The sequence below is a fragment of the Coregonus lavaretus genome (genome assembly GCF_964263955.1).
Source record: "Coregonus lavaretus genome assembly, chromosome: 14".
NCBI classification, from domain to species: Eukaryota; Metazoa; Chordata; class Actinopteri; order Salmoniformes; family Salmonidae; genus Coregonus; species Coregonus lavaretus.
Window position 1 is genome coordinate 50,046,022 of NC_140001.1, and position 24,505 is coordinate 50,070,526.

Genomic DNA, 24,505 nt, shown 5'->3' on the forward strand with positions numbered 1-24,505 from the left:
AAAGACTCCACTATGCAAGTATCCATTTCAATAGAATGTTCATGATGTCATTGCGACAGCTGTTGATAGACATAGTTGGTAAATTCGCTCTGGCTATAACTAGCAAAGCAAATGGCTCTGAGATACGAATAATATTATTACACAGATCATACACGTAACGTTAGCTAGCTGACCTAACATCAGCAGTAAAGCACCCAAGCTAACCGGCTAACTTTGGCTATCTACTTCCAGACACAAATGAGAGAACAGCTCACTCTGACCATTTTACTCGCCCTAGCAGAACGCTCTGATCAATCCTTAAAGAGATGGGTGGGGCTAAAGCTTAAGAGGGTGTGAACGATGCTGAATGGGTGTAGACAAAGAAGTACTTTCCAATAGGTGTACCAAAACATTTAAAGGCCATTTTCTCAAAAGTGAGGTTACAAGTTTATCAACTTTCAAAGCAGAATTACTTTCCCATTGTTCCTCAACTGTAGTGTATGATATACCATTTTCTAGCTCTGAGTCTCTACTTTTATCCAATGTAAAAAACACAATTTCAAATTTTGCTACAGAAGACCGAATCGAGCCGGTCGGTCAAATATGCTCATGCATTGACTTTGAAATCCTGGTTCACACCTACCAAGCTATCCACAACTCTGGACCCAAGTATCTGTCTGACCTTATCCTACCCTCCTGCACCAATTGCATCCTTCGCTCCTCCAGGCCTGTCTCCCTTCAGCAGCCCCACAGCGGACTAAAAACTGTTGGTGACAGGGCTTTCAGTTGTGTGGCTCCTCATTCCAGTCATTGTCAGGGCTGCTGAGTCGATGGCCTTGTTTAAGACAGCTAAAGACTGAGGTTTTCAGAAAAGCTTCAAGGACCTACATTATATATACAAAAGTATGTGGACACCCCTTCAAATTTGTGGATTTGGCTATTTCTGTCACACCCGACAGGTGTATAAAACGGAGCACACAGCCATGCAATCTCCATAGACAAACATTGGCAGTAGAATGGCCTTACTGAAGAGCTCAGTGACGTTCAACATGGCACCATCATAGGATGCCACCCTTTCAACAAGTCAGTTCGTCAAATGTCTGCCCTACTAGAGCTGCCCCGGTCAACTGTAAGTGCTGTTATTGTGAAGTGGAAATGTCAAGGAGCAACAACGGCTCAGCCGCGAAGTGGTAGGCCACACAAGCTCACAGAACGGGACCGCAGAGTGCTGAAGCGTGTAAAAATCATCTGTCCTCGGTTGCAACACTCACTGCCGAGTTCCAAACTGCCTCTGGAAGTGCCCGACCTCACTAATGCTCTTGTGGCTGAAGCAAAGCAAGTCCCTGCAGCAATTATCCAACATCTAGTAGAAAGCCTTCCCAGAAGAGTGGAGGCTGTTATAGCAGCAAAGAGGGGGATCAACTCCATATTAATGCCCATGATTTTGGAATGAGATGTTCGATGAGCAGGTGTCCACACACTTTGGTCATGTAGTGTATGTTAATTATGTTCTCCTGTCCACCAGATCTGACAACACCTGTAAATAGCTTTGATTGTTGCCTGCTTACAATGTTCTGTGTTTTTGATTGTTTTTATTATTTATTTATTTATTTTCTTCAGTGCGATGGGTGTGAGAAAAGCGCTTTACAAATTAAGTGAATTATTTTTAACTAGCTGTCAGTAAGTTATTGTAAAATTCAAAGTAACTTAATAGCCAGTAACTGCTATTAACTTACTTGCAACTAGCTGCCAGTAACTTACTGTACTTTCACTGAACTTGAATGATTACAAGATAGCTTAAAAATAGTTCACAACTACTAAGCATGTTTTGTGGTGAGCACACTTGGGACATCCTCAACTGGCCTCAACATCTTGGTTGACAACCACCTGACCTTCCTGCCACACCATCAGGACAGTGAGCGTGACAGGTCAGCCACAGTAAGTTCCTGTGAATTTTAAATAAAAATGTACTTTCTGGTGACCAACTGCCATTAAGTTACTGGAAAATGCACCTCTTAACAGTGCAGCTCTTGATTGTCACAAGTTCTTACAAAGAACTCCTCAGCAAGAAGGTGTTGTTTACGTTCACATCAAACTCGACTCCACTGGAGAGAGAGAGAGAGAGAGAGAGAGAGAGAAAGAGAGAAATACATTTTTATAGAGGTTTGATATAACTAGTCCCTTGCCCATGCACTGTTCTACTGTGGAAATAGGCCATTAGTAATATGTACATATCTATGTTCATAAAGAAATGTTTGATGCACAGCCGTATTGTGTGAACGAGAACCTCTACGCTTCTACCCAGTCAGCCAGAGGAATATTGGCTTCACCTCAAGAGTCTGGTTCTTCACAAGGTTTCTTCTCTTCCTCTCAAGGAGTCATTCCTTGCCAGTGTTGCCTCGGCCTGCTAAGCCTAAATGTTTTTTTTATTTTTATTTTTTTGGGGGGGATGGATCAGCTTAATATTGCAGATAGATTGTATCTTCTATCAATGTAATTGTCTGCATCACTTCCAATCCCCCATGTTTTTTATTTATATATACTCCCCTTTATTACTTTTCAACCCCGCCATCCTTTCCCTACTTGGAGTAAATTAGTGAACAACAATGCCCAGGCCTCTACTTCCGGTCTATACTTACTATCTACACCTTATGGACACAGTTAATTTTACAATAATTATATATATATATATATATATATTATTATTATTTTTTGCTCCTGAACTTCTTCTACTCTCAACCTCTCCGATCATTTTCATGATGTCCATCCGGTTTGCTTCTATATGCCATATCTTTCTAACTGTGCTCTTTCCCAAAAGCTCCCAACATACAACCTACATGTGTTTGTGAAAATCAAAAAGACAAAGAAAATGTGATTGATTGATATAAGTTTCGACCTACCTGACTTTGTCTCTGAATTTGAGGATGGGACCTTGGCTCGGATCAGCTGCGGTCTCTCTATGTACGCTGTGGACCAGAACTCACACATATTCCTCAACTCCACAAGACCTTGCACACATATTTTCTTTACTATGACTGCCCAAACTCAACAACATTGTGTGTGTTTAGTTTACCTACAGCTCTGTATATATCAATGACTCTGGCATCACCAGGGAATTACTGCCCTCTGGAGGCCACTGAGGATAAATACAGCTGCTCCTTTATCATTATTACACAAATTCATGGAATAGGATGGGCCAAGCCCACTGATCAGACAGGTGAAAGCCATATGGTGTAAACAATAAAGCGGAACCTTATCCAGTCCTTTCACTTACTGGTGTTCATAATGGAGTGGAGAAAGGGAGAGGAGACAAGGAAAGGAAGCTGAAGAAGAGTATGTAGAGACACATTCCAGGACACACAGCTGAAATGTGTTTAAACAGCAGTGTTAGTACTCACAGAGTCTGTAGAAGAGCTGCTGAATGAGACTGAGTACATACACAGCATAATTCCTCTGGTCCACCTGACAGAGACACAGACATGGTCAATGGGCATCTTATTCACAGAAAGATAGACGGGTTAGCTGATAAAGTCACAAAAACGATGCGCACGCTTCAATGGGGAAGAAGTCCATGTGTTGTTGTGATTCTGGATGGCCAGATAGCTAGCAACAATAACAAGAAGCTGCCATGTGGGGAACTGTAGGTGGCTCACTGGTGCTGCTTGGATGACCAAACAGAGGTCAGCATCACTGTTCCTGCTGCCTAAACCATACAGAGAAGAACCAGCCAGGTACAACCTCACCACTGAGAGAGAGAGAGAGAGAGAGAGAGAGAGAGAGAGACAGAGAGGTGGCGGGTGTAGAGAATATCATTAATGACAATTCTATGTCATTATGACAATAGGATGATGTAGTGCGTGTGTGAGTTACATACATGGGAAGAGTCTCTGGATCGCTCTCTGTAGTTGGGCTCTGCACAGCTCCTTCCTCTCCAGGTCAGTCGACTGCTGCTGTCATGCTTCAAAGTGCTCCACCATCTGACCACTCAGCTGAGACACACAGCAACTCACAGCATCTGTGCTGATACACACACAGGCTACCCCACTGGGACTTGTTTTCCCATGATCTCTATTCGTTTGTGTATATCCATGTGAACGTGGATGTAAACACCCGGGTTGGATAAAAAGAAAACCGCTACACATAATATGCATTATTATCATGATCCTGAGGCTTACCTTGTCCTTGGCATAAGCCTGCAGTGAGCTATGAGGGTTCTCTCCCCACAGAGGGGGAATCCGTGGGGCAGAGGGTTGGGGGCTGAGAGCGGAGAGCTGGATCGGGGTACACTGGATTTCCCTGGGGCCAGAGGGAGAGGAGCCGGCTACAGGAGGACTGCCATGGTGGGGGCCAGGCGGTGATGCAACCAGTCAGGATGCTCTCGATGGTGCAGCTGTATAACTTTTTGAGGATCTGAGGACCCATGCCAAATCTTTTCAGTCTCCTGAGGGGGAATAGGCTTTGTCGTGCCCTCTTCACAACTGTCTTGGTGTGTTTGGACCATGATAGTTTGTTGGTGATGTACTCAGACAAAATGAGAAAAAAAAATCCAGAAAATCACATTGTAGGATTTTTAATGAATTTATTTGCAAATTATGGTGGAAAATAAGTATTTGGTCAAGAACAAAAGTTTCTCAATACTTTGTTATATACCCTTTGTTGGCAATGACACAGGTCAAACGTTTTCTGTAAGTCTTCACACACGGTTGCTGGTATTTTGGCCCATTCCTCCATGCAGATCTCCTCTAGAGCAGTGATGTTTTGGGGCTGTCGCTGGGCAACACGGACTTTCAACTCCCTCCAAAGATTTTCTATGGGGTTGAGATCTGGAGACTGGCTAGGCCACTCCAGGACCTTGAAATGCTTCTTACGAAGCCACTCCTTTGTTGCCCGGGCGGTGTGTTTGGGATCATTGTCATGCTGAAAGACCCAGCCACGTTTCATCTTCAATGCCCTTGCTGATGGAAGGAGGTTTTCACTCAAAATCTCACGATACATGGCCCCATTCATGCTTTCCTTTACACGGATCAGTCGTCCTGGTCCCTTTGCAGAAAAACAGCCCCAAAGCATGATGTTTCCACCCCCATGCTTCACAGTAGGTATGGTGTTCTTTGGATGCAACTCAGCATTCATTGTCCTCCAAACACGACAAGTTGAGTTACCAAAAAGTTCTATTTTGGTTTCATCTGACATTCTCCCAATCCTCTTCTGGATCATCCAAATGCACTCTAGCAAACTTCAGACGGGCCTGGACATGTACTGGCTTAAGCAGGGGGACACGTCTCGCACTGCAGGATTTGAGTCCCTGGCGGCGTAGTGTGTTACTGATGGTAGGCTTTGTTACTTTGGTCCCAGCTCTCTGCAGGTCATTCACTAGGTCCCCCCCCGTGTGGTTCTGGGATTTTTGCTCACCGTTCTTGTGATCATTTTGACCCCACGGGGTGAGATCTTGCGTGGAGCCCCAGATCGAGGGAGATTATCAGTGGTCTTGTATGTCTTCCATTTCCTAATAATTGCTCCCACAGTTGATTTCTTCAAACCAAGCTGCTTACCTATTGTAGATTCAGTCTTCCCAGCCTGGTGCAGGTCTACAATTTTGTTTCTGGTGTCCTTTGACAGCTCTTTGGTCTTGGCCATAGTGGCGTTTGGAGTGTGACTGTTTGAGGTTGTGGACAGGTGTCTTTTATACTGATAACAAGTTCAAACAGGTGCCATTAATACAGGTAACGAGTGGAGGACAGGGAAGCTTCTTAAAGAAGAAGTTACAGGTCTGTGAGAGCCAGAAATCTTGCTTGTAGGTGACCAAATACTTATTTTCCACCATAATTTGCAAATAAATTCATTAAAAATCCTACAATGTGATTTTCTGGATTTTTTTTCTTCTCAATTTGTCTGTCATAGTTGACGTGTTTCTATGATGAAAATTACAGGCCTCTCATCTTTTTAAGTGGGAGAACTTGCACAATTGGTGGCTGACTAAATATCTTTTTTTTACTTAACACATATTTTTCTTAAAACTGCATTGTTGGTTAAGCGCTTGTAACTAAGCATTTCACTAATGTTTACACCTGTTGTAGTCGGCGCATGTGACAAAAACATTTGATTTGATATATAGACAAGGTACGACAGCAACCCATGCTTTGGTTGGTTTTGTTTACCTGCAGTGATGCAAACTGTTAAGGGTCCAAAAAGGTGACTAAAACAAATATTGTTACGAACCCCGTGGCTTTAAACGTCTAGGGTGGATGGACAAGAGACCCGTAACATAATTCATGCAAATTAGAATCGTGACATGGAACAGTGAGAACAAAAACTACACGACAACCATAAACTACCGTCAAACATAAAATGTTTATTTTTGAATACATGGTAAAGGTTTGGGAAAAAGGGCTGAGCAGGACCCAAGAAATGAAACAATAGTGTAAAAAAAACTAAACTGATCTTGCCTGCCTCAAGAACCGCTAAGCTACTGCTAATCATACAAAAATACAGTGGGTGGTCCGCACAGGTCTAACTAGTGTTTTTAGACAGTTTTCTTCCTACGGGTAATGTATGCCCAAGGGCAACTTGCTTAAATTCCCCTTTTCCCAGAAACACACAAAGTTACCAAACAGAGTAACCAGCAAATGAGTGAGTACACAAAACACCATAGTATCCATACTCCCATACGGAACATAGTCTCTAACAAAGTTACCAAACAGAGTAACCAGCAAATGAATGCACACAGGACACCACAGTATCCATACTCACATACGGAAAATAGTCTTCCTCTACAAACACAACTGACAGGCTTTTAAACAATGGGATGTGTGATTGAAAAACCAGAAACAGGTGGTGCAATGCAGAGGAATGTCCACTGATTGGTCCACCTCAGCAATCAGCAGACACCCCAACGACCACCAATCAGGAACATACAGGACACCTGTGATTAGGGCAGAAGGAGAGGAAAACACAAAAACACACACAGGATACCTGTATCCGTAACAATTATAATTTGCATATTTCAGAGAATAACAAGTACATAACACATATTTGAACAATCTCAATACTCAGGAAACATGTCTATGGTAGGCTGTTATTGCTTAATTGATTACGTGGGTCGAAGGTTATGTTTTGGTTATTTGGGTCTCCATTCACCTTTTGTTTCCTGCATATGTTTACTGTTAATGTAACTAGCCTAAATATATACTGAACAAAAATAAACGCAACATGCAACAATTTTACAGATTTTACAGAGTTACAGTTCAGATGAGGAAATCAGGCAATTGAAATAAATAAATTAGGCCCTAATCTATGGATTTCACATGACTGGGAATACAGATATGTATCTGTTGGTCACAGATACCTTAAGAAAATGTGCCTCACAATGGGCCTCAGGATCTCGTCAGGGTATTTTTGTGCATTAAAATTCCCATCGATAAAATACAATTGTGTTTGTTGTCCATAGCATATGCCTGTCGATACCATAACCCCACCTCCACGATGGGGCACTCTGTTCACAATGTTGACATGAGCAAACCGTTCTCCCACATCACGCCATACACATGGTCTGCGGTTGCATTCCCCCCCCCCCCACCCCCCCTTTACGCTGCTGCTACTCTCTGTTTATTATCTATGCAAAGTCACTTTAATAACTCTACCTCCATGTACATATTACCTCAATTACCTCGACTAACCGGTGCCCCCGCACATTGACTCGGTACTGGTACCCCCTGTATATAGCTTCGCTATTGTTATATTTACTGCTGCTGTTTTATAATTAACTTTTATTTCATATTTTTTATATAGTATATTTTTGTGGGTTTTTTTTGTATTCATTCTTAAAACTGCATTGTTGGTTAATGGCTTGTAAGTAAGCATTTCACTGTAAGGTGAATGCTTTCTCTGTAAGGTGAATCATTCTCTAAAACTGATTGGCTAGCTAGCTAACACACAGAGTGCAGATACATTATTGACCTTCATTGTTTTACACAACAACTTATCACAGCACTGACCAACATGGCGGACCTCTGGACCATAATTTATTTTTACGTATTTTATTTAATCTTTATTTAACTAGGCAAGTCAGTTAAGAACAAATTCTTATTTACAATGACGGCCTACCTCAGCCAAACCCTACCCAAACCCAGATGACGCTAGGCCAATTTTGCACCACCCTATGGACTCCTGATCACGGCCGGTTGTGATACAGCCCGGGATCAAACCCAGGTCTGTAGTGATGCCTCTAGGACTGCGATGCACCACTCGGTCCCCCGATCATAAGAAGGTTTATCGCCATTCTAGTATTCTATGTCCTAATTCTATGGGCACAGTATTGTCCCATGAGGTTGTGGGGCTAGCCCATCATGCAAACCACCGTTTCTTTTGTTACTCTCTTTGTGCACATCCCTATTAGGCTCTTGAGCACTACTTTCAGAACTATTGGTATACAAAAGTATACAAAACCTCTGTTCAATCTCTTTAAAAATGTGTTCTCTTTAGTCTGTATGGATATACACTACCAGTCAAAAGTTTAGACACAGCTACTCATTCAAGGGTTTTTCTTTATTTTTACAATTTTGTACATTGTACAATAATAGTGATGACATTACAACTATGAAATAACACATATGGAATCATGTAGTAACCAAAAAAGTGTTAAACAAAACAAAATATATTTTATATTTGAGATTCTTCAAATAGCCACCCTTTGCCTTGATGACAGCTTTTGCACACGTTTGGCATTCTCTCAACCAGCTTCATGAGGTAGTCACCTGGAATGAATTTCAATTAACAGGTGTGCCTTCTTAAAAGTTAATTTGTGGAATTTCTTTCCTTCTTAATGCAATTGAGCCAATCAGTTGTGACAAGGTAGGGGGGGTATACAGAAGATAGCCCAATTTGGTAAAAGACCAAATCCATATTATAGCAAGAACAGCTCAAATAAGCCAAGAGAAATGACATGAAGGTCAGTTAATACGGAAAATGTCCTGAACTTTGAACGTCTCTTCAGGTGCAGTCGCAAAAACCATCAAGCGCTACAATGAAAGTGGCTCATGAGTTCAAGTAACAGACACATCTCAACATCAACTGTTCAGAGGAGACTGCGTGAATCAGGCCTTCATGGTCGAATTGCTGCAAAGAAACCACTACTAAAGGACACCAATAAGAAGAAGAGACTTGCTTGGGCCAAGAACCACGAGCAATGGACATTAGACCGGTGGAAATCTGTCCTTTGGTCTGATGAGTCCATATTTGAGATTTTTTGTTCCAACCGCTGTGTCTTTGTGAGACGCAGAGTAGGTGAACGGATGATCTCTGCATGTGTGGTTCCCACCGTGAAGCATGGAGGAGGAGGTGTGATGGTATGGGGGTGCTTTGCTGGTGACACTGTCTGTGATTTATTTAGAATTGAAGGCACACTTAACCAGCATTGCTACCACATCATTCTGCAGCGATACGCCATCCCATCTGGTTTGCGCTTAGTGGGACTATCATTTGTTTTTCAACAGGACAATGATCCCACACACCTCCAGCCTGTGTAAGGGCTATTTGACCAAGGAGGAGAGTAATGGAGTGCTGCATCAGATGACCTGGCCTCCACAATCACCCAAACTCAACCCAATTGAGATGGTTTGGGATGAGTTGGACCGCAGAGTGAAGGAAAAGCAGCCAACAAGTGCTCAGCATATATGGGAACTCCTTCATGACTGTTGGAAAACCATTCCTCATGAAGCTGGTTGAGAGAATGCCAAGACTGTTCAAAGCTGTCATCAAGGCAAAGGGTGGCTACTTTGAAGAATCTCAAATATAAAATATATTTTGATTTGTTTAACACTTTTTTGGTTACTACATGATTCCATATGTGTTATTTCATAGTTTTGATGTCTTTACTATTATTCTACAATGTAGAAAATAATAAAAATAAAGAAAAACCGTTGAATGAGTAGGTGTATCCAAACTTTTGACTGGTACTGTATATAAAGATTACACACACTGCATAGGTCCTAAAGTTGCTGAAGGACCCAACATTTGTATTATTTACCTCTAGCTACCAAGGGGCTATATTTGACCCATTTACAAGGAAGCTTCCTATCCAGGTGAAATGGAGACGTAAAACCGCATAATGTGAAGTCACTGATCCCCTCATCCATGCTATATAAATGTTATTTCTAGCTCATCACTTCCCTGATTTTATAGGCATATTTCTTGTGATAGGTCTACATTTCAATACCTTCCTATCAATACAAGCTACAGATCTAGAAACAAGTGTGGTGGGTTCCTTTACAGCTCTTATGAAAGGTACACCTTTTATTTTTTCAGAATTCCTCCCCTTAGATTTTTTACAAATATTTATCCTATTATTATTATTTGTTCACGTACAGATAACATTTTCTGTAGCTCTATAACACTGAAAATGATTTTCAATATTGCCCATATTTAACATATATTCAGGTGGAGCCATTGACTACAGTACCTCTTACCCTGTGGACCTACTTGTATTGACAGCCACACCTCTCATTGGAACCGCCAGCTGAATAGTTTCCTTGCTAATTGTATTGCATTATCCCTATGACCTATGTACTTGTCCAGTCCGTCTGTGTAATTGTTTTGAGAAAAGCCATTGCTGAACCCCGAAACGTCAAGCTTAATAGTTCTTTAAATAAAACATATATTTTTTTATGGTGAGCAAACGTTGCGCCTTTCCTTTTCAATGATGATCTAATACTTTTTTGGCACATCTACTCACATTGGTTAAGTGCCTTCCACTTGTTTCAACATTTGAAAACTAACACTTCATAATTAAAGATCATTTTATTACCACTCTGCAACATTAAATCCCTTCACCCCAAATGCTGGCTTGCCTCTGCATGAAGTGAACTGGATCGCCTATCCTACTGTATACTAGGGATTAATATTTATCAAAAAATGAACCAAGTTTCAATACCAGGAATATTCATATTTATCCAGAGAGTCCCGGGAAATACCGCAAATATTGGAAGTGCATATTTAAAGCGTTTAAAACCAAAATATGGTCACTATGCCAGGGCTTTTCTTCAAATAGGAGGGGCGCTGCGCCACCTTGTCGGCTTGGCTGCGCCACTATGTAAAGGTTTCAAAGGAAATTAAACTGATATTTTGTAACTATCTTTGATCGCCAATGACATTGTTGTGAATTGTGAAACAGGCTGTTAATAAATTCTGAGCGTTATCATTTTCCTCAATTATTTTCAGCACATTTCAGCAGTAGGCTATCTCGACGCACAGAGCACAACCCGAGCATAGCATTGTCGAATCATACAAACTTTGTAACGGCAGTCAAACAAAAGTCAAATTACCAAAGTTGCTAGGCTTGATAGATAACAGTGAGGGAAAAAAGTATTTGATCCCCTAATGATTTTGTACGTTTGCCCACTGACAAAGACATGATCAGTCTATAATTTTAATGGTAGGTTTACTTGAACAGTGAGAGACAGAATAACATAAAAAAAATCCAGAAAAACGCATGTCAAAAATGTTATAAATTGATTTGCATTTTAATGAGGGAAATAAGTATTTGACCCCTCTGCAAAACATGACTTAGTATTTGGTGGCAAAACCCTTGTTGGCAATCACAGAGGTCAGACGTTTCTTGTAGTTGGCCACCAGGTTTGCACACATCTCAGGAGGGATTTTGTCCCACTCCTCTTTGCAGATCTTCTCCAAGTCATTAAGGTTTCGAGGCTGACGTTTGGCAACTCGAACCTTAGCTCCCTCCACAGATTTTCTATGGGATTAAGGTCTGGAGACTAATTAGGCCACTCCAGGACCATAATGTGCTTCTTCTTGAGCCACTCCTTTGTTGCCTTGGCCGTGTGTTTTAGGTAATTGTCATGCTGGAATACCCATCCACGACCCATTTTCAATGCCCTGGCTGAGGTTCTCACCCAAGATTTGATGGTACATGGCCCCGTCCATCGTCCCTTTGATGCGGTGAAGTTGTCCTGTCACCTTAGCAGAAAACCCCCCCCCAAAGCATAATGTTTCCACCTCCATGTTTGACGGTGGGGATGGTGTTCTTGGGTTCATAAGCAGCATTCCTCCTCCTCCAAACACGGCGAGTTGAGTTGATGCCAAAGACCTCAATTTTGGTCTCATCTGACCACAACACTTTCACCCAGTTCTCCTCTGAATCATTCAGATGTTCATTGGCAAACTTCAGACGGGCCTGTATATGTGCTTTCTTGAGCAGGGGGACCTTGCGGGAGCTGCAGGATGTCAGTCCTTCATGGCGTAGTGTGTTACCAATTGTTTTCTTGGTGACTATGGTCCCAGCTGCCTTCAGATCATTGACAAGATCCTCCCTTGTAGTTCTGGGCTGATTCCTGATCTCATGATCATTGCAACTCTACGAGATTAGATCTTGCATGGAGCTCCAGGCCGAGGGAGATTGACAGTCCTTTTGTGGTTCTTCCATTGGCGAATAATCGCACCAACTGTTGTCACCTTCTCACCAAGCTGCTTGGCGATGGTCTTGTAGCCCATTCCAGCCTTGTGTAGTTCTACAATCTTGTCCCTGACATCATTGGAGACCTCTTTGGTCTAGGCCATGGTGGAGAGTTTGGAATCTGATTGATTGATTGCTTCTGTGGACAGGTGTCTTTGCATAGGGCATACGTTCTACTGTAGGGGTCAATTTAGGATTGGGCCATACACCATACAGCACTTACAGGACCATTTGGTGTGTAATACCACATTTCTAACCGTATACAGTAGGGATTAACCTGGGTAACCGGGATCCCTGGACTGTCCAGGGAACACTCTTCACATTTCCCGAAAAAATAACATGATAAAACCAGGGAAATAAAGAAAAAAATCCCTAACGTCGGCACTAATACAATTCCACAAAATACACAACATGCGCAGTATCAGATTAGACAAAAATGTAATAGCACATTATCCAAGCAGGTTGGAAGCCTTTAGCCTAGTGTATTTACTTCACACAAAGTCGCCATAAATTACACACACGCATAATTGAAACTGACATAAAAAGCACACACATACAGTACCAGTCAAAAGTTGGGACACACCTATTCATTCAAAGGTTTTTCTGAATTTGTTCTATTTTCTACATTGTAGATTAATAGTGAAGACATCAAAACTATGAAATAACACATATGGAATCATGTAGTAACCAAAAAACTGTTAAACAAATCAAAATATATTTTATATTTGAGATTCTTCAAAGTAGCCACCCTTTGCCTTGATGACAGCTTTGCACACTCTTGGCATTCTCTCAACCAGCACATGAGGTAGTTACCTGGAATGCATTTCAATTAACAGGTGTGCCTTGTTAAATGTTAATTTGTGCGTTTGAGGCAGTCAGTTGTGTTGTGATAAGGTAGGGGTGGTATACAGAAGATAGCCCTATTTGGTAAAAGACCAAATCCATATTATGGCAAGAACAGCTGAAATTAGCAAAGAGAAACGACAGTCCATCATTACTTTAAGACATGAAGGTCAATTAATCCAGAAAATGTCAATAACTTTGAAAGTTTCTTCAAGTGCAGTCGCAAAAACCTTCAAGCACTATGATGAAATTGGCTCTCATGAGGACCGCCACAGGAAAGGAAGACCCAGAGTCACCTCTGCTGCAGAGGATAAGTTCATTAGAGTTACCAGCCTCAGACATTGCAGCCCAAATAAATGCTTCACAGAGTTCAAGTAACAGACACATCTCAACATCAACTGTTCAGAGGAGACTGTGTGAATCAGGCCTTCATGGTCAAATTGCTGCATAGAAACCACTACTAAAGGACACCAATAATAAGAAGAGACTTGCTTGGCCAAGAACCACGAGCAATGGACATTAGACCGGTGGAAATCTGTCCTTTGGTCTGATGAGTCCATATTTGAGATGTGAGTCTGCAAAGCACACACGTAACACACATATGCAGACCGACACAATACAAACACACATACACATTACACACACACACACTTTTACACTTATCATTTGCTGCTGCTACGCTGTTCTTTATTTTACTCTTATTATTACCTGTCCTGATGCCTAGTCACTCTACCCTGCCTTCATGTACAATGAAGGAAAAAAGTATTTGATCCCCTGCTGATTTTGTACGTTTGCCCACTGACAAAGACATGATCAGTCTATAATTTTAATGGTAGGTTTATTTGAACAGTGAGGGACAGAATAACAACAAAAAAATCCAGAAAAACGCATGTAAAAAATGTTATACATTTTGGAGATCTGAGTGGATTTGACAGGTGTAAGCAATATGGCAATAGCTCCAACTTTTCGTCTTGTAGTAATTTGACTTTTCACGATACTGCTTATACCAATCTCCACAAGCTTTGATCTCCACAAGTGCAAAGGGCATAGGTTCTAGGGGTTGATTGGGTATTGTGCTTATGACATTGCCCTGTGGAGGATGCTGTCCTTTGGAAGGGGCCTTAAACGGATGTCTTGACTCTCTGATCATTGAATAGCTTAACATGGTAGGCCTACTTCTCGTAAGAGAATAGCTTCTTACCCTGATGTCTTGGCTAAATTCCCAATTTAAACCCTCTACCATAATGTTCATGTAGTCATTCCTCTGACAAGTAATTATAGGTCATTAATCCACTCTCCGCCCTATGCAACTAACACTTATGTGTTGGCAGCTAAAAATAGCCATTAAAAAATCATTATTTTATTTAAACAACTAATAAAAGATTGATGTTTTGGGCTTCATTAATGACCTTCATCAAAACAATGATAGAGATGGAATGGACAAATACATAGGTCATAGGGATAAGTGAAGAACATTTGCAAAGAAACTTTTCAGCTGGCGTGCCAATGAGAGGTGTGGTTGTCAATTCCAATTTGGCCCAAAGTTAATAGGTACTGTGGTCAATGGCTCCACCTAGTGTCAAAATACAGAATTGAAAACAATAAATCAAAGGCAGAGGCAAGGCAAGCATATTACATCTGCACAAGAGAGTAATAAAGACCTAGGATGGGAATATATGTTAAATATGTACAATATTGGAATGTTTTTTCAGTTTTTGTTTCAAAACCATCTGGATACAAAGCTACAGAATATGTTATCTGTATGTGACTTAGTAACCAAAGCAGTAATAGGAAAAATATTTATAGAGAATCAAAGGGGGGGGATTTTGAAAACATTAAAGCTGAACCCAACACACTTGTTTGTAGATCTGTAGCTCATATGGACAGTAAGCTATTGAAAATATGGAAATATTCATAAAAAATGTGTGCAATAGAAAAAGGAAATTCTAATGGGTGTACTATGGAGGAGGTAGGTCTGTGACTTAACATCAAGTGGTTTTACAGGTATATGTCATTTGGATAAGAAATTATTGAAAATTAGATCTCCATGCGAACAAATAACCACAGCTATATTAGGATAAATCTTTTTAGAATAGCAAAGGGGAGGAGTACAAGAAAAAGGTGTAGCTTTCATAGGAGAGGTAAAGGAACTCACCACACTTGTTTGTAGATCTGTAGCTCATATAGACAGTGAGCTATTGAAAAGAAGGCCCATAAATGCAAATATTCATATAAAATCAGTGCAATGGAAAATTGAAATTCTAATGGAGGAGGGAGGTCTGTGACCTAACATCAAATGGTTTTACAGGTATACATAATTTGGATAAGAAACTATTGAGAATGAGGTCTGTATGTGAACAAATAACCACAGCTGTAACAGGAGGAATTCATAGAAAAAATAAAATATGTACCTTTCATAAGAGAGGTAAACTAAACCAACCCATGGACACAGAGTTTGAACAGAAAAATCTCACCCACCCCCCCTGAACTCCCCCAGCAAAGAAACCCTCCCAAGTCTACCTTTGCCCCACCACCGCTGAAAAAAATCATAGGAGAAACACTGAAGATCACTGGCCTATTCATGCTTAATGACCTTGTATTTTTACATAAAATACAGAAATACAAACAAGATCAAATTTCAAAATGTAATTGTTGTGGGGAAAAACGAAGTTGGTTTAAAATCACTAGATCATTGAATTGAGACAAATATGAAGTTCTCCTGTAAACACCAGGTTTTGCTGATTGAGTGCATAATTTTGCCCCTTTGAAAACAACTTAAAGTCGCTTTTTGAAAACGAAACAGAACTAATGGGAGAAAAGAAAGGGTGTACCTTGCTGGTCCATGTACGTTTTGTTACTTTGATTTCCGGGTCAAAACGGCGAATGGGAAAAACTGAAAACAGCATGGGGTGTATTTACAGCCTAGGTTGGAAGCACAAAGAAAGAATTAGACTGTGTGAGTGTGACCGAGAGATAAAAATAGTAATGTTAGCTAAGATGTAGAACTTATTATGAAGTTAGCATGCCAAAAGAACAAACTCAACAACAACTGAACAAAGTTAGCTTGCACTAGCTGGCTAGTTAGCACTAGCTGGCTAGCTAGCACTAGCTGGCTATTGACTAGCTAGCACTAGCTGGCTATTGACTAGCTAGTAGGCTGGCTAACCCTACCTAACCCTACTGGCTATAGTCATGCTAGCTAGTAGTAGCTAGTGGAAGTAAGTTAGTCCCTCACATTTTCTGTTGCTGCAGGATTATTTTCCTGCTGTGAGAAAATTATCAAATGAAGATCCTACATCTTTACACACCCCCTGTGGGGGGATTGATGATCAATTGATTACTGACCCCCGATACACATTCTCTCTCTCTCTCTCTCTCTCTCTCTCTCTCTCTCTCTCTCTCTCTCTCTCTCTCTCTCTCTCTCTCTCTCTCTCTCTCTCTCTCTCTCTCTCTCTCATGGACATGATGCTCTCAAGGTCCTGCACTACTGCCTCCTACAACAGCCCGATGATAAGCAATAATCCTGGCCCCATGACTGTAAGTCTGAATATCTTTCTAACCCTACTGTACCCTACTGTGCTGAGACAATGTGACTCTTAGAACAGTTTTACACTATTTTAAATGGAATGCTCAACAGTGATTATCTCTCTCTTTCTCTAAATCCCATTCACTTCAATCCCATGCTGCCAGGCTGCCAAGTCAATTACTTTATCCCAATCATACTAAACTTTGCTCACTCTTGTTCAACTGCCATTTGATTACATCAGTTGAATTCAATGTTTAAATTTGCTTCAAATGTGGTCATACTGAAAGTTGACAGCTGGCACTTGTATGGAAGGATGTGGGTGTGGGGGAAGACAGTGGATAGATGGGTTTGGTTGAAGAAACTCCCTCTCCCATCAGTCCTCGAGGGGTCTTCTAAACCACTCAATGCGAACGAATGGCCGGACCTCCTCAGCCATTTCAGCAGCTGTTGTCATCGGCAGCTCTACGGTGAGAAACATCTTGTTTCCGGGAAAAATACAACGGTGCTATTCTAAAACACAAGTACAGGAATTTACAAGGCTGATTCCTACCATTCTACAACAGCTGCCAGGGGCTGATGCTGTCGTAGTCCATGTAGGTTCAAACGACATTTGGAAGGCTAGCTCGGAACTGCTGAAAATTGATTTTAAAGATCTGATTCTAGCTATGAAAGATTCCAAAAAGCGGGCAATTATTTCAGGGCTGGTACCATCGCTGAGCTCTGTAAGATTCAGCACGCTACTGGCATTACAGACTTTGCTAAAATACTAATGTAGCTCTTTTGGCATAACTTTCATAGATAACTTTGGCTCCTGGACCCTGTCTGCGCATTTCAAGGCTGAGTTGAGACAATGACTTACAGTTGAAGTCGGAAGTTTACATACACCTTAGCCAAATACATTTAAACTCAGTTTTTCCACAATTCCTGACATTTAATCCTAGTAAAATTCCCTGTCTTAGGTCAGTTAGGATCACCGCTTTATTTTAAGAATGTGAAATGTCAGAATAATAGTAGAGAGAATTATTTATTTCATCACATTCCCAGTGGGTCAGAAGTTTACATACACTCAATTAGTATTTGGTAGTATTGCCTTTAAATTGTTTAACTTGGGTCAAACGTTTCGGGTAGCCTTCCACAAGTTTCCCACAATAAGTTGGGTGAATTTTGGCCCATTCCTCCTGACAGAGCTGGTGTAACTGAGTCAGGTTTGTAGGCCTCCTTGCTCACACACGCTTTTTCAGTTCTGCCACACATTTTCTATAGGATTGAGGTCAGGGCTTTAATGTGCTTGACTTTGTTGTCCTTAAGCCATTTTGCCACAACTTTGGAAGTATGCTTGGGGTCATTGTCCATTTGGAAGACCCATTTGCGACCAAGCTTTAACTTCCTGACTGATGTCTTGAGATGTTGCTTCAATATATCCACATCATTTTCCTTCCTCATGATGCCATCTATTTTGTGAAGTGCATTAGTCCCTCCTGCAGCAAAGCACCCCCACAGCACGATTCTGCCACCCCCGTGCGTCACGGTTGGGATGGTGTTCTTCGGCTTGCAAGGGTCCCCCTTTTTCCTCCATACATAATGATGGTCATTATGGCCAAACAGTTTGATTTTTGTTTCATCAGACCAGAGGACATTTCTCCAAAAAGTATGATCTTTGTCCCCATGTGCAGTTGCAAAACGTAGTCTGGCTTTTTAATGGCGGTTTTGGAGCAGTGGTTTCTTCCTTGCTGAGCAGCCTTTCAGGTTATGTCGATATAGGATTAGTTTTACTGTGGATATAGATGCTTTTGTACCTGTTTCCTCCAGCATCTTCACAAGGTCCTTTGCTGTTGTTCTGGGATTGATTTGCACTTTTCGCACCAAAGTACGTTCATCTCTAGGAGACAGAACACGTCTCCTTCCTGAGCGGTATGACAGCTGCATGGTCCCATGGTGTTTATACATGCCTACTATTGTTTGTACAGATGAACGTGGTACCTTCAGGCATTTGGAAATTGCTCCCAATGATGAACCAGTCTTGTGGGGGTCTACCATTTTTTTTTCGGAGGTTTTGGCTAATTTATTTTGATTTTCCCTTGATGTCAAGCAAATATGCAATGAGTTTGAAGGTGGGCCTTGAAATACATCCACAGGTACACCTCCAATTGACTCAAATGATGTCAATTAGCCTATCAGAAGCCATGACATAATTTTCTGAAATTTACCAAGCTGTTTAAAGACACAGTCAACTTAGTGTATGTAAACTTCTGACTACTGGAATTGTGATACAGTGAATTATAAGTGAAATCATCTGTAAACAATTGTTGAAAAAATTACTTGTGTCAATACATGGCTTCAACATCTTTAGAAGAGAGAGGAATGCCAGTGGTGGAGGGGTTGCCGTGTATGTTCAGAGTCTTATTCCTGTAAAGTTCAGAGAGGAGCTCATGTCAAATGCTGTTGAAGTAATATGGCTACAGGTTCACCTGCCTCACCTAAAGCCCATTCTTTTGGGAAGCTGCTATAGACCACCAAGTGCTAACAGTCAGTATCTGGATAATATGTGTGATATACGCTTAATAATGTATGTGATATGAACAGAGAGGTAAATTTTCTGGGTGATCTAAATATTGACTGGCCAATCAAGAAATAGCTTAAACTGTGACCAGTGCTTGCAACCAAGTTCAGTCAACCTACCAGGGTATTTACAAACAGCACAGGAATGAAATCATGTATTTTGTATTGATCAAATCTTTACTAATGCTGCAGAAATCTGCTCTAAAGCAGTATCCAAATCCATTGGATGTAGTGATCATAATATAGTAGCCATATCTAGGAAAACCAAAGTTCAAAAGGCTGGGCCTAATATAGTGTATAAGAGCTCATACTATACGTTTTGTAGTGATTCCTATGTTAAAGATGTAAAGAATATTTGCTGGTCTGTGGTTTGTAATAAGGAGCAACCAGATGCTGCACTTGACACATTTATGAAATTGCTTATTCCAGTTACTAATAAGCATGCATCCATTAAGAAAAATACTTTATAGACTGTTACATCTATGGGGATTGATGAGAAAATGTGTATAGTTGAGAAGGATGAGGCAAAAGGAATGGCAAATAAGTCTGGCTGCACAGCTGATTGACAAACGTACATGATAAATCATGTCACTAAACTGAACAAAAAGAAGAAGAAACTGTACTATGAAACAAAGATAAATGATATAAAGAATGATAGTAAACAGCATTGGAGCACCTTAAATGACATTTTGGGCAAAAAGGCAAACTCGGCTTCATCAGTCATTGAATCAGATGGCTCATTCATCACAAAACCCACTGATATTGCTAAGTACCTTAATTATTTTTTCATTGGCAAGATTAGTCAACTTAAGCATGACATGCCAACAACAGATTTTGAACTTTCACTTCCATGCTTAAATGACCAAGTTATGAAAGCATTGTACTTTTGAAATCCGTAAAGTGAGTCTGGAAGACGTGAAAAAATTATTGTTGTCTATCAACAATGACAAGCCACCTGGGTCTGACAACTTGGATGGAAACCACTCCTATTTGCAATCTCTTCAATCTAACTTTACAGGCCTGGAGGTAAGCACAAGTTATTCCCCTACGTAAGAATATTAAAGCCCCCTTTACTGGCTCAAATAGTCGACCAATCAGCCTGTTACCAATCCTTAGTAAACTTTTGGAAAAAATGATGTTTGACCAGATACAATGCTATTTCACAGTAAACAAATTGACAACAGCACGCTTATAGGGAAGGACATTCAACAAGCACAGCACTTACACAAATGACTGATGATTGGATGAGAGAAATTGATGATAAAAATATTTTGGGGGCTGTTTTGTTAGACTTCTGTGTGGCTTTTGACATTATTGATCATAGTCTATTGCTGAAAAAACATATGTGTTTTGACTCAACAATATACACGTCAGCTACTACAGCGACTGAAATGACAGCAACACTTAACACAGAGCTGCAGTTAGATTCAGAATCGGTGGCAAGGAATAAGTTAGTCCTAAATATTTCCCAAACTAAAAGCATTGTATTTGGGACAAACCATTCACTAAACCCTAAACCTCAACTAAATCTTGTAATGAATAATGTGGAAATTGAGCAAGTTGAGGAGACCAAACTGCTTGGAGTAACCCTGGATTGTAAACTGTCATGGTCAAAACATATTGATACAACAGTATCTAGGATGGGGAGAAGTCTGTCTGTAATAAAGCACTGCTCTGCATTCTTAACAGCACTATCAACAAGAAAGGTCCTACAGGCCCTAGTTTTGTTGCACCTGGACTAATACACCTTATGGAACAGCGGGGACTGTTAAGCAACACTGTAAAGCAACACAAATAATTTAGACGAATACACTGATATAGTAACTGAGATTATCAGGAAGTGTATAGGAGATGTCGTACCCACTGTGACTATTAAAACCTACCCTAACCAGAAACCGTTGATAGATGGCAGCGTTCGCGCGAACCACCGCATTTAATCATGGCAAGTTGACTAGGAAAATGGCAGAATACAAACAGTGTAGTTATTCACTACACAAGGCAATCAAACAGGTAAAACGTCAGTACAGAGAAAAAGTGGAGTCGCAATTCAATGACTCAGACACTAGACATATGTGGCAGGGTCTACAGACAATGACGGACTACAAAAGGAAAACCAGCCACGTCGCCGACACCAACGTCTCGCTTTCAGACAAGTTAAACACCTTATTCGCCCGCTTTGATAATAACACAGTGCCACTGACGCGGCCCGCTACCAAGGACTGTGGGCTCTCCTTAAAACATTTAACCCTCCCGTTGTCCTAGGGTCAAAATGACCCGCCACTGTGTTGAACCAACTTTATTAAATTTTTATATTTTGGGGATCATTTGTGAGAAGGAGGCAGTGAGACTTTAAAGAAAGTATCACTGCCTCCTTCTCACAAATGATCCAAAAAATATAAAAATTAAATAAAGTTGGTTCAACACAGTGGCGGGTCATTTTGACCCTAGGACAACGGGAGGGTTAAACGTGTTAACCCCACGCAAGACTACTTGCCCAGACGGCATCCTTAGCCGCGTCCTCAGATCAGCTGGCTGGTGTGTTTACGGGCATATTCAATCTCTCCCTATCCCAGTCTGCTGTCCCCACATGCTTCAAGATGGCCACCATTGTTCATGTACCCAATAAAGCAAAGGTAACTGAATTAAATGACTATCGCCCTGTAGTACTCACCTCTGTCATCATGAATTGCTTTGAGAGACTAGTCAAGGATCATATCACCTCTACCTTACCTGCCACCCTAGACCCACTTCAATTTGCTTACCGCCCCAACAGATCCACAGACGATGCAATCGCCATCACTCTGCACACTGCCCTATCCCATCTGGACAAGAGTAATACCTATGTAAGAATGCTGTTCATTGACTATAGCTCAGCATTCAACACCATAGTACCCTCCAAGCTCATCATTAAGCTCGGGGCCCTGGGTCTGAACCCCGCCCTGTGCAACTGGGTCCTGGACATCCTGACGGGCCGCCCCCAGGTGGTGAAGGTAGGAAACAACACCTCCACTTCGCTTATCCTAAACACTGGGGCCCCACAATGGTGCATGCTCAGCCCACTCCTATACTCCCTGTTCACCCATGACTGCGTGGCCAACATGCCTCCAACTCAATTATCAAGTTTGCAGACGACACAACAGTAGTAGGCTTGATTACCAACAATGACGAGACAGCCTACAGGGAGGAGGTGAGGGCTCTGGGAGTGTGGTGCCAGGAAAATAACGTCTCACTCATTGTCAACAAAACAAAGGAGATGATCGTGGACTTCAGGAAACAGCAGAGGGTGCACCCCCCTATCCACATCGACGGGACTGCAGTGGAGAAGGTGGAAAGCTTCAAGTTCCTTGGCGTACACATCACTGACAAACTGAAATGGACCACCCACACAGACAGTGTGGTAAAGAAGGTGCAACAGAGCCTCTTCAACCTCAGGAGGCTAAAGAAATGTGGCTTAGCACCTACAACCCTCACAAATCTGTACAGATGCACAATTGAGATCATCCTGTCGGGCTGTATCACTGCACCGCCCTCAAACTCAAGGCTCTTCAGAGGGTGTGGCTTTCTGCCCAACGCATCACCGGAGGCAAACTTCCCGCCCTCCAGGACACCTACAGCACCCAATGTCACAGGAAGGCCAAAAAGATAATCAATGACATCAACCACCCGAGCCACTGCCTGCTCACCCTGCTATCATCCAGAAGGTGAGGTCAGTACAAGTGCATCAAAGCTGGGACCAAGAGACTGAAAAACAGCTTTTATCTCAAGGCCATCAGTCTGTTAAACAGCCATCACTAGCACATTAGAGGCTGCTGCCTGTAGGCATAGACTAGAAATCACTGGCCACTTTAAGAAATGGAACACTAGGTACTTTAATAATGTTTAAATATCTTGCATTACTTATCTCATATGTATATAATGTATTCTGTACTATTCTACGGCATCTTAGTCACTTGAATAATGTTTAAATATCTTGCAGTATTCATGTCATATGTATATATACTGTATTCTATACTATTCTACTGTATCTTAGTCCATGCCGCTCTGACATAGCTCGTCCATATATGTATTCTTAATTCATTCCTTACTTAGGTTTGTGTGTATTGGGTATATGTTGTGAAATTGTTAGATATTACTGTACTGTCGTAGCTAGAAGCACAAACATTTTGCTACACCCGCAATAACATCTGCTATAAAATGTGACAAATAAAATCTGATTTGATTTGACATAGACACATGCATACAAACACATGACAACATACACACTATACACACACGTTATAGATATGTGGTAGTAGAGTAGGGGCCTGATGGCACACACTTAATATGCTGTAAAATCTGTTTTGAATGTATTGTAATGTTTTTAAAATTATTACTGCCTTCATTTTGCTGGACCCCAGGAAGAGTAGCTTCTGTCTTTGCAGCAGCTAATGGGTATCCATAATAAATACAAATACAAATATCTAGTGTCCATCAAAGCAACATTCGCAATGCAAATTCAGGGAATTTCATTAATTTGGACATTTGCCCAGTACTTGAAATGTAGTGGCCACTAGTGAATAGATGTGTAAAGACTAGATGTGTAAAGTAATCATGAAATCTCATTTTGTCTTAGCTTGTAACTTATAAAATATTCAATTTGAATACATTTTTGATCACAGGTAAAATGCAGTAATTACATTCACTTGTATTACTTATCAAGAGAAGGAGGGGAGGTAGGGGGAGAGGGGGTTTCTTCAACCAAACCCATCTACACCCATCTATCCACTCTCTCCCCCCACACCCACATCCCTCCATGCATGTTCCATCTGTTAACTTTCAGTAAAAACCAGACTTTAAACATTGAATTCAACCGATTTAATCAAAGGGCAGTTGAAACAAGAGTGAGCAAAGTTTAGTATGAGGGGGATAAAGTAGTTGATTTGGCAGCATGGGATTGGTGCCAACAGCAAATCAACTTCCCCGAATGCATCCTGGAGAGAGAGAGAGAGAGAGCGAGAGAGCGAGAGAGAAAGAATGAGAGTGAGAGAGAGAGAGAGAAAGCATGGGGAAGTTGAGGAATCATTTAAATTCTGTGAGAGAGATGCAGTATTTAAACACACAGGTAACAAGTACAGTGGTGTGAAAAAGTGTTTGCC

At 41.2% G+C, this 24,505-nt stretch overlaps 1 pseudogene across 1 annotated transcript in view; it reads right to left on the bottom strand.

Annotated features, from left to right (window-relative positions):
* LOC311141164 (poly(A) RNA polymerase GLD2-like) overlaps positions 1-24,505 on the bottom strand; it is a 70,095-nt pseudogene that overhangs the window by 23,972 nt on the left and 21,618 nt on the right. The window contains exons 2-8 of the transcript in view: positions 22,842-22,978; positions 4,155-4,337; positions 3,854-3,968; positions 3,633-3,724; positions 3,378-3,441; positions 2,880-2,945; positions 2,031-2,084 (exon numbers count right to left, since the gene is read on the bottom strand). The product of the transcript in view is annotated as a poly(A) RNA polymerase GLD2-like (transcript). The remainder of the gene's footprint in view (positions 1-2,030; positions 2,085-2,879; positions 2,946-3,377; positions 3,442-3,632; positions 3,725-3,853; positions 3,969-4,154; positions 4,338-22,841; positions 22,979-24,505) is intronic.